Raw genomic sequence first — 15796 nt, 5'->3', positions numbered from 1 at the left:
AAGGCAAGGCAAGTTTATTTATATAGCACATTCAAAGTGCGTTACATAAAAATAAAAATAATAATCACAACAATAAAACAAGGAATTTAAAAACTTTGAAAATGATTTAAAATTTGATTTAAGAGGTTCAAAATGAATTTAAAACAGTTAAGCATAAAAAATGATTATACATAAAATATAGTGCAACCAGTTTGGACATTGCACAGTGCTCATTCAATAAATGGACAGCTAAACAGATGAGTTTTGAGTCTGCATTTAAATGTGACTAATGTTTTAGCACATCTGATCTCTTCTGGAAGCTGATTCCAACTGCGGGCGGCATAATAACTAAAAGCGGACTCCCCTTGTTTTGTGTGAGCCCTTGGGATTTCTAACTGACTCGATCCTAATGATCTGAGTGGTCTGTTAGGTTTATATTCAGTGAACATATCTGCTATGTATTTAGGTCCTAGACCATTGAGTGATTTATAAATGAGTAAAAGGACTTTAAAATCAATCCTATTTATAACTGGAAGCCATTGAAAGGACCTGGGGACTTGAGCGATATGCTCAGATTTTCTGGTTCTAGTCAGAATTCTGGCAGCAGGGTTCTGGATGAGCTGCAGCTGTCTAATGGTCTTCTTGTGAAGGCAGGTGAGAAGACCATTACAATAGTCCACCCTGCTGGTGATCAAGGTATGAACAAGTTTCTCCAAGTCTTGACTGGAAACAAAACATCTAATTATTGCAATGTTTTTTAGATGATAGTATGCTGATTTAGTTACTGCTTTGACATGACTACTGAAACTAAGGTCTGTCGCCGAAATTTATCTGACATTTCAAGGGGCAATGGCGGAGCAGACAGTTCAGGGGGCCAATGCGGAGCGGCCTCTGTGGCCTTGGCCTCGGCACTTGGCCCGGCCTCTACGGCCGGAGCCCTATAGCCTTCCCAAAACAAAATTCCTTGGGGGAAATTTGGGGTTCTGAGGTCCTCCGTGGGCCTGACATAGGAGCAGCGGCCCTCCCTGGGCTCAGTTCGGGAACTGTGGCCCTCCCTGGGCTTGACTTGGGAACAGGAGCCCTCTCTGGGCTTAAGTTGGGAAAAGGAGCCCTCTCTGGGCTTAACTTGGGAAAAGGAGCCCTCTCTGGGCTTAACTTGGGAACAGGAGCCCTCTCTGGGGTAAACTGGGGAACAGGAGTCCTCTTTGGGCTGGACGTGAGAAGAGGAGCTCTCTCTGGGCTTAACTTGGGAGCAGGAGCCCTCACTGGGCTGGATGTGGGAAAAGGAGCCCTCTCTGGGCTTAACTTGGGAACAGGAGCCCTCACTGGAGCAAGCTCAGGGGCTGGAGCCGACACTAGAGCGGACTCAGGGGCTGGAGCCGACACTGGCAAACATCTAGAACAAAGAATTTAGCGCTGTGTCATCCAGTGCCGTAATAACCGTGAGCCCGCCGAATTATCGGATAAACTCGACAAACGGGAGATCCCTGCGGGCTAAGGCGGAGAATCTCACAGCGATCTCCATGGTCACAGGGCAACAGGAAAAAAAGATGACTTTCAGAAAAACGGCAACAAAAACGGGGAGAAGGGGTGCCGCTTATTGTTTGTAATGTCCGGTCTTCTGTCATGGTCTGCCAACTGTATTGGAATGAGGAGTGAAGGAACAAGGAGATGTAGGAGAATTTGTGAAGTACATTCTTTATTAATCCATTGGAACACACACGTAGCACAGAGGAATAGACATTTAAGACCAGACGCAGGACACCGGAAAAACCAGGGCTTAAATAACTAGAACTAAATGAGAAACACCTGACATCAATGAACATAATCAACAAGGGAGAAACTGGGTAATGGGGAGCACATAGGGAGCAAAACACAAGACACAGGAACACAGGGCTGACAGTGCTGTTGTTATTTTTAGCATTATTTTTTATTGCAGTTTTAGTGTTAGTCATATTGTACTTCAACTTATTTCATTTCAGTTATTTTCCAAGGCAACATTTCTAAACTAGTTTTTAGTTTTAGTTTAACTACATTGTTTAGTTTTTAATTAATTTTAAAAATTAATTTTATTTCAGCTTTATTTAATTAATAAAAAATATTTTAATTAGTTTTAGTTTTAGTTATCAACAACCACACCATTTATTTCTGCCGCTGAGCACAAAAGAAGAAATACTGAATAATATTATTATTGTGGTCACTCTTTTTACGTGCAGTTAAAATAAATGTTGGTTGGCACAAATGCAGCATGGAAATATCCTAAAAATATCATAAAAGTCATCCATATAATTTGTACAATATTTTCCTATAAAGTTCATGAGTAAAGCAGCAGTGTTGTAATTTGTAAAAAAAAAAAAAAAATCATTCTTTTGAATCAGATCTTGATCTGGTTTCTAAAATCAGTCTGAAAGATTTGCAGGGAATTTACTATTTTGTATGATTTTTTTAGAACTTTTCCTTCTCATTTTCACAACCAATGTGTTGTAGAATTTTGATCCACTGTAAAGAACAAGAAGAGTCCGGACTTAAATCCGATTGAGATGCTTAAACAGTCCATTCATGCTCGAAAACTCTCCAATGTGGCTGAATTAAAACAATTCTGCAAAGAAGAGTGGGCCAAAATTCCTCCACAGCGATATGGAAGACTCATTGCCAGTTATCGCAAACACTTGATTGCAGTTGTTGCTGCAAAGCGTGGCACAACCAGTTATTAGATTTAGGGGGCAATTTCTCTTTCATGTAGGGCCAGGCAGGTTTGGACCGCTTTTTTCCCTTAATAAAATAAATAATCATTTAAAAACTGCATTTTGTATTTACTTGCATTATCTTTGTGTAATATTAAAATTTGTTTGACGATCTGAATCTTTTAAGTGTGACAAATATGCAAAAAATTTTAAAAACAGGAAGGGGGCCAACACTTTTTCACACCACTGTATATAACAATGCAACCAATTACAGACTGAATTTCTATCCCCCACAACTTTGTTTTAATTTACGTCCAATGAAAAATGGTGTCTACCCTGACTAAGATCTGCTACAAGCTTTGGCAGGAAGTTAATGGTACTTTTGAATGCCTTTTGGGTGCTTCTCATGTTGATTTCATTAAGAAATGCATCAGTTTTTCTAAGGTTACGGTCTAATCATCTTTGAAACAGTATTTCATGTTGGTCTGATTCAATACAGAGTAATAAAATCCAAGCAAGCAGCACATCTCCTTGTGGCCACTCCAAAACCTCATTTTGTACAAGTCACACAAGATTAAGCCACTGCCAGCCATGCTGATTACACTCCCAGTCTAATATCATGCCTGCATTTTTTAGACAGATGAGACCATACTTTCTATTCAGAGGCATCTGTGGAGTTTCTTGATATTGAAAGGCTCGTTAACATCTATTGCTGGACTCCCGAGTGATTGTGTTATGTCCTGTGCATGACCTTTGGGATGGTGCAGATTAATAAACATGGAAGACGGAGGAGAGAGTGACTAATCATGCCAGGGGTTTATTATTAGTCCAGTGCAGAAATTAGCTCTGAGCTCCTCCGGGATCCTGAAGGTCCCCCAGATGCCTAGTGACTGTTTTTAGGGGGTTAGTTTGGTTTATTCCGCTGTATATTTACCTCACATAATTGAAAACAGTATGACATTATTCTACATCATCTGGTCTAAAGTTATTGAAGTTTGATTAAACCACCAACCCACTATTTTTTTTAATAGATTTCTAATCAAAAGAATAATTCATCCAAAATGAAAATGATGTCAGTATTTACTCGCCCTCATATTGTTTCAAAGCCGTAGGCTGTTATTTTTGCTGTGGTACACAGAATCGTTATTTTTTTTTTCCATGGAGTTTCTTTCTGGTGGCAACCGGCCCTCTAATCAATAATGGAATAGTTCATCCATAAATGACAATTTGAAAATTTGAAAATGTACTCACCCTCAGACCATCCAAGATGCAGATTAGTTTCTTTCTTCATCAGAACAGATTTAGAGAAATGTAGCATTACATCACTTGCTTACCAATGGATCCTCTGCAGTAAATCCTCTGCAGCTGATAAAAACGTCACAATAATCCACAACTTTAAATCCACACCACTCCAAGTCCATGAATGAATGTCTTGTGAAGTAGAAAATGTATGGTTGTAAGAAACAAGTCCATCATCAAAGCATGTTGTTTTATTAAAAATACTGGCCAAAATGTTCCTGTGGCTCAGTGGTAGAGCATTGCGTCAGCAGTGCAAATGGTCGTTGGTTCAATTCCTAGGGCACACACATACTGGTAAAAAAAAATGTATAGCCTGAATGCGCACTGTAAGTCGCTTTGGATAAAAGCGTCTGCTAAATACATAAATTATTATTATTATTAATTATTACATTATTATTAATTAATTATTATAAATTATAAACACAAGTCCATAATTCCTAATAACACTTCCTCGAGTGAAAAAGTCATCTTACTTCAAAATCCACTTACATATTTGTTTATAACTGTTTTGAACTGTTTTTGCTTGTAAGCAGTGCTTAATCTGTGCATATTTCTCTCTTGATTTAAGACAAATTAAAAAAAATTGTCTAAATGATGGCTTTGTCTCTTACAAACACGCAGCTTTTTGCTTAAGATGTTAATTGATGGACTGGAGTGGTGTGGATTTATTTGTGGATTTTTGTAATGTTTTTTATCAGCTGTTTGGACTCTCATTCTGATGGCACCCATCCACTAATTAACAAGTGGTGTAATGCTACATTTCTCCAAATCTCTACACCTTGGATGGCCTGAGGGTTATGGAGCTTAAAATATGACAAAACTATTTGAATTTAAATTGTGTAAATTTGAATTATTGACAAGTGTCGTTTAACAAAACTGAATATTATGTGGAATTTATGTGTGATTTTTTTTTTTACTTAAATATTGAACATTTGAAATTTAACACAGCTACATTTTTTTATGGCAGAGTTTTATAGACATGTATTTTCAAACAGCGGATTCTTTTGTTCTGAATTCTTACTGCAAATATCCAGTTTTGTTAAATGACACTCGTCAATAATTCAAATTTACACCATTTAAATTCAAATAATTTTGTCATATTTTAAGCTCCATATTGGGTGAGTAAATATTCAGCAGATTTTATTTTTGATGTGAACTATTTAATCAGTGTTTATAGATAAAATCAGTGCTTCATGTTAAATGTCTACACATACTGTCAGACATGGTGCAAACATGTGGTCAAATTCCAGCAGCTGTGAGTACTGTACTGCATATGTTTGTTTAGAATTCCCTTTCTAGTCCCTCCTTCAGTTCACTTCAGTATTCACAGCGGCACGCCACTGACTGGAATAACACTTGGAGTGTTTGTGAGAGAAGCGCTTAGAACTTGCACAGCACAAAACTCTAATTTGTACAGCATATTTCACCATATTTTCACTATTTCACCACCATGAATGTTTTTTTAAAGTCTCTTAGGCTCAAAAATACAGGAAGAACATTAAAATGTTTAAATATTATTAAAATTTAAAATAGCTAAAATAACTTCCATTTGAATACATTTTAAAACATTAAAAGCTGAACTTTCAGCATCATTACTCCAGTCTTCATGTCACATGATCCTTCCAAAATCATTCAAATATGCTGATTTAATGCTCAAGAAACATTATTATTATTACCAATGTTGAAAACAGTTGTGCTGCTTAACATTTTTGTGGAAATTTATATATTTTTTTCAGGATTATTTAATGGGTTGAAAGTTCAGAAAAGCAGCATTTATATGAAATTGAAATATTTTGTAACATTATAAAGCTTGGATCTTCGCTAAATAAATAATAATTATTATTTAATAATTAATTAAATAAATAAAAAATTAAAAAACAATTAATAAAAACAATTAAAAGTTTTATTATTATGGCTTGTGTTTTAATTCAAAGAATATAGAGGTGGGGGAAAAATGTACTCTTCTTTAAGAAACATGGAAGAGATCATAAAGACTAAAAATTAATTTAATTGAATGGTGAGCTGATAAAAAAGCTACCTTTTGACCATTTATAGTCGCTCTCCAGTATATTTCCAGCCATACAGTATAGAAATATATTCTGTTTGAACATGCTATATATCCTGATACCCCATTATGAGCAACAAAACAAGACCTTTCGCAGCTGTCTTAATTGAGCTGGATGCTGTCCAGTGATTTGTGTGCAATATGTCTTTTGTGTGTTTCATATGATTTCTTCCCTTCAGCTGCAGCACAAGTGTTATTTGTCTCAGACTGATGCAGTTAGGCCCTTTTTCCAAATAGTTATTTGCTTTATGACCACACTGTGAGAACACGCTGACATTACTCTTACTCACCTCCCAGACCCACATAATAATGGTACCAATTTGATTCTGAAATTGGTTGCTTGATTTTTCGTGTGTTATGGTGGGTGTAAATTAACACTTTTGATTGGTTTGTATGGTTGTTATAGAGATGGATGGTGGTTAAAGGCGTCTAAATTTCCTAGGAAGTCCATCTGTTGAAGGGGGAGACCCAGAAACATATTTGCCAGAGAAGAGCCTCTGTAGTGAGCCTCCTCCCTACGTACTAGCCCTTCACAGATGGAAGAAGCCATTGCCAAAAGTCACCCACTAGGCGAGTGCACGTATACACGCTTTCAGCCGTGCTGCTCCAGGACACATGCTATGCATGGAGTTTTCGCTCATTAAGGGTGATAAAGGAAAGATTATTCGTAGAAAAGGCTGAAACACACGAATGTAGACTAAACATGATTGTATATAGCATAGGAGTTTGATTGATGTGTTGCTTGTGTAGAAAATTGTATGGAGTGAGAATAATGAAAAGACCTAGCAAAAAATGCATAATGGTGTAATGAGGGGTAGAGGCAACTTCTGCCTTCAGAACCACTTTAGTTTGTCTCTTTTGAATAGTTTTTATTGTGTAAAATGTAATTCTTTAAGAGCTCGCAGAGATGAAGTATGTAAAGATCAGACTTTTCATTCCGTAATCTAGAAAATCCCACTGATGGATAAATGTAGAGATTTGGTGTGTTTATATATAGAGAGAGAGAGCGAGAGAGAGAGAGAGAGTAATAATTAGTTTTATCACATTTTCACAATTTAATTTTGTGCAAATGTATTTAGTCATTTTTATTTATTTAGTCATTTAGCAGACACTTTTATCCAGAGCGACTTACAAATGAGGACAACAGAAGCAATCAATTGTAGTATTAAAACAACTAAAAGCAGATCCAAAACTAAAAGCTAAAACTTTATAAATACTACCTATACACATTTTAAAAATAAAGAAATTAAATAATGACAAATGCATACAACAAAATTTCAAACCTTAACATTTAAATGAAAAACAAAAAATAAAGCTAAAAACAATTCAAAATATTAAAGAACAAAAAGGTATAAGAGTATAATAATGATTCTAACATAACACTAAGCCAAACACCAAAAAAATAAAATACATGTGTATGTACAACCACACACATATACATACACATTTATAAAATCAATATATACTGTATATTATTTCATGTCCATGTAGTTTGTTGAAGTATTAAAATAACTCAAATTAAATAAAACTAAAACTTAACAAAAGACCTATACAGACATAATAAATTCAGACATAATTGAACTAAAATTAAAATAAATAACAAATACAAATCAAATTACAGTAGTTTATCAGTAATCCTAAAGATAACACTGCCAAACACGTAGGAGGGAGCTAGGAGCCATGGTGGAGCCGCTGGGTCGACGGCCCGAGGCGGAGTCCAGGGCTTTAGAGGCTTGAGGCGGAGGCAAGGGATTCTCGACAACCAGACAACGGAGACAAGGGAAGAGCCGACAAAGCACAGACTGCACAGACTGGGGCTAAATACACAGGAAAACGAGGGGCTAATGACAAGACACAGCTACTTACACATAGTAAGAAATGGTTATAAAAACTGAAACAGAAGCGAAACAAGTAATAGGAAAGAGGAGGAATAAAAAGAGATACTTATCAAATAGCAAATGTTAGCAGTTTTGCCATTTTACTAAGAAAAACTTTTTTTTTTAATTTTCTTCTTAAAATTCAAGAATATTGAAAATATATTGGAAATGGGACTATTATTTTAATTTGTTTAAGTTTATAGTATTTATAGAATGTATTGTGAAATATATAATTTTCATAATAATAATAATAATAATAATTTTCCTTTTCTTAAATCTTTTCTACATCACATTTTTGTAGGAATATAGTTTTAATTAGTATAAATGTAGGCATATATAATAACATTTATGAAATGTTATTATATTATATTATAGAGGCAAGGGATTCTCGACAACCAGACAACGGAGACAAGGGAAGAGCCGACAAAGCACAGACTGCACAGACTGGGGCTAAATACACAGGAAAACGAGGGGCTAATGACAAGACACAGCTGAAATCCATGAACAATCAACACGAGGGAGAAACTGGGTCACGGAGCACATGGGGAGGGAAAACACAACAAAGACAGTCCAGGGGCATGACATACAGTATATATGGAATATATTTAAAAAATATATTTTACTGTCCGTCCTGTAAAGTTCATTTTCTTTAATTAAAAAAATGCCAATTTTCCTCCAAAAAGTGACATCATTTTGAAGTTAAAACAACAACAAGTATTATATCAATCCACAACTGAGAAATTGATCATTTTAGCTCTTTATTATCTTCCTGTTAGGGTCCTTCCTGTTCCTTTTCTTGCCGTCATAAAAATAACCAATATAACTGGAATGATCCTGACATGCTGGAATATGGGAATATCAAAGTAAAGTGCTGGACTAGATGCAGCTGGTCTCATTGAACCATTCAGTGTATACAGTCATCAGACTTAATGGTTCCTACATAAAAATCCATTCTGCATGGATCCCTCACCACATTTGTGGGCATGCTTGGGGTTTCTCCAACCACAAACATGCAGGAAACAGAGTGAAACAGCAATTAGATCACCTTTATTGATTGACCAGGAGTCTAGTTTCTGTTCTCCTTTAGCATCTTTATGTAGGGTTAACTATATTTGTATGTTGGTCTTGGATAAAAGAATTGCAGCTTCTGTTGGTTAAGTCGAGGTCAGAGAGGTTGTGATTCTATAGGAATTTTCAAGCTGTAACCTACTTATTAAGAATTGAAACTTTTGAATTGCCTGTCTGTCTGTCTGTGTTTGTGAATTTTGACTGTTTCTAAATCAAACAGTATCACTTTACATCAAATTGGTGACATAATATATAATAATACTATTTAAAGATTATATATACTCTGCTATTCAAAAGTTAATGGGATTAGTAAGAATGTTTAATGTTTTTGAAAGTAATGATCTCGAAGGTTGCATTTACTTAATCAAGAATACAGCAAAACAGTAATATTGTAAAATATTATTACAATTTAAGCCAACTAATTTCTGTTGTAGTATATTTTAATATATTCCTGTTATGGCAAAGCTTAATTTTCAGCTTCATTAATACTCTGCTATTCAAAAGTTAATGGGATTAGTAAGAATGTTTAATGTTTTTGAAAGAAATGATCTCGAAGGTTGCATTTAATTAATCAAGAATATACAGCAAAACAGTAATATTGTAAAATATTATTACAATTTAAGCCAACTAATTTCTGTTGTAGTATATTTTAATATATTCCTGTTATGGCAAAGCTTAATTTTCAGCTTCATTACTCCAGTCTTCAGTCTCACATGAACCTTCATTTTACAGTTTTTTACGATCGCTATGACCATTTTTTCAATACTTTTAACAATTTTCCTAAACTCTTAACACAGTTAGCACAACATCTGTCTGTGTAAGCTATACAATGAACATTTCTTGTTGCTTTTACACAAAATGCATACAGTTAACACAAATGTAAAATGCTTGAACTTTTACACACAAGCTCAACCAAGACCAAAACAATGTAATTTTACTGGCAAATTTTTGAATGCTTGAATATACAGCAAAACAGTAATATTGTAAAATATTATTACAATTTAAGCCAACTAATTTCTGTTGTAGTATATTTTAATATATTCCTGTTATGGCAAAGCTTAATTTTCAGCTTCATTACTCCAGTCTTCAGTCTCACATGAACCTTCATTTTACAGTTTTTTACGATCGCTATGACCATTTTTTCAATACTTTTAACAATTTTCCTAAACTCTTAACACAGTTAGCACAACATCTGTCTGTGTAAGCTATACAATGAACATTTCTTGTTGCTTTTACACAAAATGCATACAGTTAACACAAATGTAAAATGCTTGAACTTTTACACACAAGCTCAACCAAGACCAAAACAATGTAATTTTACTGGCAAATTTTTGAATGCTTTCACACTGTATGTCAGAACAGATAACATCATGTTCTAAAACTAACTTATAGGCTAAAGTCAAAGTAAACAGCCACAGCTATGATACACAGTAAAATAGGACCTCTTTGGGCTGATCTTGTGTAGAAAAGAGCACTCCTGCATAAATGTGAGATTTTAGAAGATCTGTACCAAAGACTGGTGCCAGAGAAAGGGGACAGACCATTTGCCAATATATGTGATCACATGGAACAATGTGGCATTCCACCATTCCCAGTGCAGTCAGTCAATGATGTCTCTTTTCCTTGGCCCTTACTCCCCTTTCCTCAACCCCATTGAGGAGTTTTTCTGAGCCTGGAGATGGAAGGTTTTTGACCATCGTCCACAGGGCCAAATGTCCCTCCAGGATGCAATGGATGCTGCATGCCAAGACATTACAGCTGAACAATACCAGGAAGGATAGGGCATACCAAAAGATTCTTCCCAAGATGCCTTGCCAGAGAAGATATCAGGTGTGATGTGGATGTGAACATGTGGCCAAACACAGAAGATTGGCAGATTAGGTCACATGTATTTATTTTTTTAATTCTTCAGTGGCTTTCCCTGTTTACGTTCCTGTATATTTTGTATTTTCACATACAGTTTTTTTTTCAATTGCAAACAAGCATTTACCAATACTTAAAGTACTTTTTCTAAACCCTTAACACAGCAACACACCTACATCACACAATTAGCCAAATAGTTAATTTTCTGGCCAAAACCACATTTTATTAAATAAATACAAATGCTACGTTTCAAAATGCCGAATACCTTTTTCTACATTTACTAACTTTATCAAAACACAGCAAACCCAAATCAAAATAGAGTCATTCAGTCAAAACATTGGCACTGGTTTTCTATCCAATAGGAACATATAGTCGATCATAGTGCATAGACTGTCAAAATAATAACAATTAATGGCATTACAAAAACTGCATTGCATTCGACCTGTATAAAACATACAATATGAGATACATTTTAAAAATTTAATAAAATAATAATAATAATAATAATTCAGTCAGCTGAACTCTACATTTTTTGTGTGTCCTTCAAATTCATGACATGTGTCATGTCTTGATTATGTAGGTGTCATGTCATGATTATGAAGGTGTCATGTCAGTCTTATGCACACCCCTTCAAGTAAAGTGTAACCCTAAAGGCTTTATTGGCAAAATGAAAAATGAAAATGTAGGTGTCTGTCAACATACATGGTAATAAAGCTCTTTCTGACTTTCTGACAAGGGAGAAGGAGAGGTAGAGGGTAATTTAACTCAATTATCAGTAATTAAAATAATTATTTCAGCTCTTTTGTTGCAGAAGTAGAGGCTTTACACTATATTTAAAGTTTGGAACATTAGGTCTTCATTTCTGTCATGTTGTGTTTAAGCATTTGTAAAAAAAAAAAAATTGTTAAGAATGAGCAATACAATAAGCTTGTATGAAAAGAAAATGGAAGCATTTTAGAAACATGTTAATTGACTGAACATTGTGTGAACACAACATGAATTGTGTTAACGGTATGGTCACAACAGACGGATGTTTTGCTAATTGTGTTTAGAGTTTTGAAAATGTGATTATAGATTGGACAAAGGGATGTTGGCAATTGAAAAAAACTGTAATACTGTAAATGACAGCTATATTGCATATTTTTTTGTTTTCTTGCATTCTTGGTTTCTTTCCTTTTCTAATGTCCTGTTGCAAATAGTGTGTGTGTGTGTGTGTGTGTGTGTGTGATGTAAATAAAATTGCCATACACTGATATCAATCTCAATTTATACAGCTTGAGATAAAATGTTAAAATGTGGTAATATAGGTCAAATTTAGTCCAATTTTGCTCTAAGTCTACTGCAATATAATTTTTGGGGGGTGATTTGTTATTTTTTAATAAACAGCTAATTCGCAGTCAACAATGTAAACCAACTTGTTATTATACTGTATGGCCAACCGATGGCAGTATAAAGCTTTGCTTTATACCAAGTGTTTTCTAATCGTAAGAATACTGAGGTTGAGATCAGTTTTACATGTTTCTGAAAATTAAATAGCTGCTGTTTATCTTCCCGAGACATCCAGCTTAGTTTGTGATTGATATCACAAGCCGAAGTTTCAAAAATAACTTTAAAATTAGTAAAAATACACTCTATGTCTCTACACTATATAAAGTACACTATCAGTACAGTACTTCTACATACCACTTCATTTCATGGTTTCTGGATCGTATTAAGAATTGAGAGGTCCGAGATTTCATCAGAGAATCAGGTTTACCAGGAGGAGCAGGACATCTGCGAATACTGAATACTAAATATTATTTTAAGATTGCGCATGCTGACCTCACATTGGACCCCGAGAGCAAAGAAAAAGTAATTTTATCAAGAGAGGAGGTTTTCAGAGAATTACTGCTACTTCACCTGTTCAAGCTTGAGTAAATTGGATTTTTCCAATGGAAGGTTTATTTCTGTTCATGCTTGACATATGTGTGTGTTTACTTTGCTTCCCATCATTGCCCCAAGATGGAGTAAGAAAAGGCCTTTACTAGTATTTCCTGTGGAAGTGGGAAAAATTAAAAGGACATGTGTACAAACGTAGGTCTTCATATTAAGATTTCCTTCTGCTGTTATTTGCCAGGAAGTGATATTTCAACCTTTAGTTATTGAGCTCTGAATATGCAAGCACAAGCTCGCTGAGATATAAGCGTCTATAGTGAGCATACACAGCTCGACAGCATACTTTTGTGGTTCACAGCTTGCACTTTGTCTCGATCCACATGTGATTTTCAATAGAGACTTTGTTAAAAAAATATGAGAGCTCTATGTGAATAGCAGACCAAAATTTAAGCTAGCCTATTATTCTCTGAAAAGATTTGTATATGATAGTTCACTCAAAAATAAATATTTTATCATCATTTACCCACCCTTATGTTGGCTCAATGGCTACCAGCAACTGTTTGGTTGCACACAATCTTCAAAATATCTTCTTTTGTGTTCAGCAGTAAGAAACTCATACAGGATTGGATCAACTTGAGGGTGATGACAGAATAAAAATTTTGGGGTGAAATATCCCTTTAACTATAATTGTGTGGGAAAATGATGCATAAAGATTAAATCTGAAGACTGTTCTATAGAACAAAATTAGAATATATGTGTTTGAAATGACATGAGGATAATCTAATAGATTATATCATTTGTGAGTGCCTGTTCCTTTAAGAGATTATGTATTGAATTCTGGATACATGAGATTTTTCAGCCAGACAGAAGAAGTGAGAGAGACAGGTGGAGCAATCTGTGGTAAAATGCAGGTCAAACTCTGCTCACTCTCAAACCTCCTCATAAAGTTTCCAATGCAGCGGTGAAAGAATGGATTACAACCACAAGCAAGATTGCTATTAGGGCGAGAGGTTTGAAGCGTTAGGAGGGATGACTCTGAAAGGTTTTACCATCAGTCGTGTTGGGAAGAAGAAAGTTTTAGCATAGAACATGTAACTGAATACATTTATTCAGCATTTATCCCTTTTTCCTGAAATACCTGGCTTTGCATTGTACTGTAAGACTGATGTTGAAATAAGTTACCCTCAACCTTTTTCAGTCACCCAGATTCAGTCTAAAATGAAAAGATTCTAATTTTAGGTTCCTCATACTGCCACCCTGCTGAAGATTCTCAAGGTGCATCACATATTTTATTGCATACTCAAGGAACTTTTTCAGGTGTGTTAAAGCCTTTCCCTAACCAGTCTTTAGAGACTTTAGAAACAGCTCATCAAAGAACCAGCCTATTATTAAGATGCCTAGAGATTCTCCAGAATGTCCTAAAAAAGAATTAGCCTTATTGTCACTGATACAGATTTACTTCAGTAGCCAACCCGATCTGAGTATTTTACAAAGGGGTGATTTCGTATGAACTAGTACGATGAGATTTGTATGAAAACGCATGATCTTTGTTCGATGGTCATGTTGAATTTCTGACACTGTCCAAAAATGATCGTAGGCTATCTTTGGTCGCAAGACTGTGACAACAGCCATCTTTGAACCTCTCTCACTGTATGACCACCATTTAGGAGCCACGATCACAGAAACTGCTACTATTGTTTCACAATACCAATCTTTCGTCTGGGACAGCCTTAAAAGCGTGCAGTGTGTAAAAGGCTTTAGTGTTAACTTAAGCTGTATTGTCTTAGTTACCGTATTGGCCCGAATATAAGACGACCCTGATTATAAGACGACCCCCCTTTTTCCAGATGTACCTTTTGGAAAAAGGCTTTTTAAAAACCAAATCTTGTTTTTTCTCAGTAAAACACATTTTGTCTTCAATTATTTTCATATTGCATATTTTTCCTATTTTCATTTTTGTTTTGAAAGTATGGTAAAAACTGGTAAAATGTACCAACAATCACATTTAAAAAACATACACTTTTTGATATACCATTAAACAAAAAAAAAAACAGGTAGCCCATCTGAATTAGGACATTTAGGCTATCCATCTAATAGTAGCCTACCAAAATCTTATTAACAGTAGAAGTTAAATCTTACTGTAGTCTTCAAATCTGGGTACTGTCTTACGTTTTACAATCACAAAGGGAGTTTGGTCCCATCGGGCTAACGTGACTGTCACGACTCATGCATCTGTAAGGTTTTCTTTTTCTTTTGATTTTACTCACGATCTTTACAACACGCATTACATTACGTATTTCATGGCACACTCGTTTTATGGGTATCTGGCACCACCTATTGTTGTGGGTGTATTATTGACATGTTAAAGTCTAGACCCTGAATATAAGACGACCGCGTTTTTTCAGATGTATTTCCAAGAAAAAAACATCGTCTTATATTCGGGTCAATACAGTAATACTGTTCTGCCTACTCCTGAGTTTTGTGTTCATTAAAAGTTTCCCTGGATCTTGTACTCCTTCGTCGTAAGGGTTTGAATGATACAGCGTGACACCTGAAAACCTAACTGTCAATGGAGCGTAAGCAGATCACATGCAAAAATGTATAAATTGGTATCCACATAATTCATATAAACTATGTTTTTGTTCGCAAACATACAATTTTTTGAAAAAAAGAAGCATGCAGGTCCAGCCCAAAACCTAACAGTCAGTGAGGCATAAGCAGCTCGTTATGTGTTGCAATGGCAGCCTGAACTATGCAGGTCTTATACAAATGAATGGCACAATTCTCAGCCTTGCTGAGCTGCCAGTGGCGCATGCTGCTCATATAAAACAGATGCATTGCTAAAGATGGCTTAAAATAGTTTGGTTTGTTTGCTGAATAGATTTTTATCCTTGAACTGAACACCTGCTCTTGAAACATTTCATTAAAATTAAATACTTTCAGTTCAAAATACTCATTAGAACTCAGCCAGTTTTGGGCTCATTCTGGATTATTTATTTATTTTTGTGTATGTGTGTTCCTTTTTTAATTATTATAAACAATTAAGCCATTACAACATAAAAAAAAAAAATATATATATATATATA

This window comes from Sinocyclocheilus grahami, unplaced genomic scaffold, assembly GCF_001515645.1.
Source record: "Sinocyclocheilus grahami isolate Dianchi unplaced genomic scaffold, SAMN03320097.WGS_v1.1 scaffold736.1, whole genome shotgun sequence".
Lineage (NCBI taxonomy): Eukaryota > Metazoa > Chordata > Actinopteri > Cypriniformes > Cyprinidae > Sinocyclocheilus > Sinocyclocheilus grahami.
Note: the sequence above shows the minus strand (reverse complement) of the source record.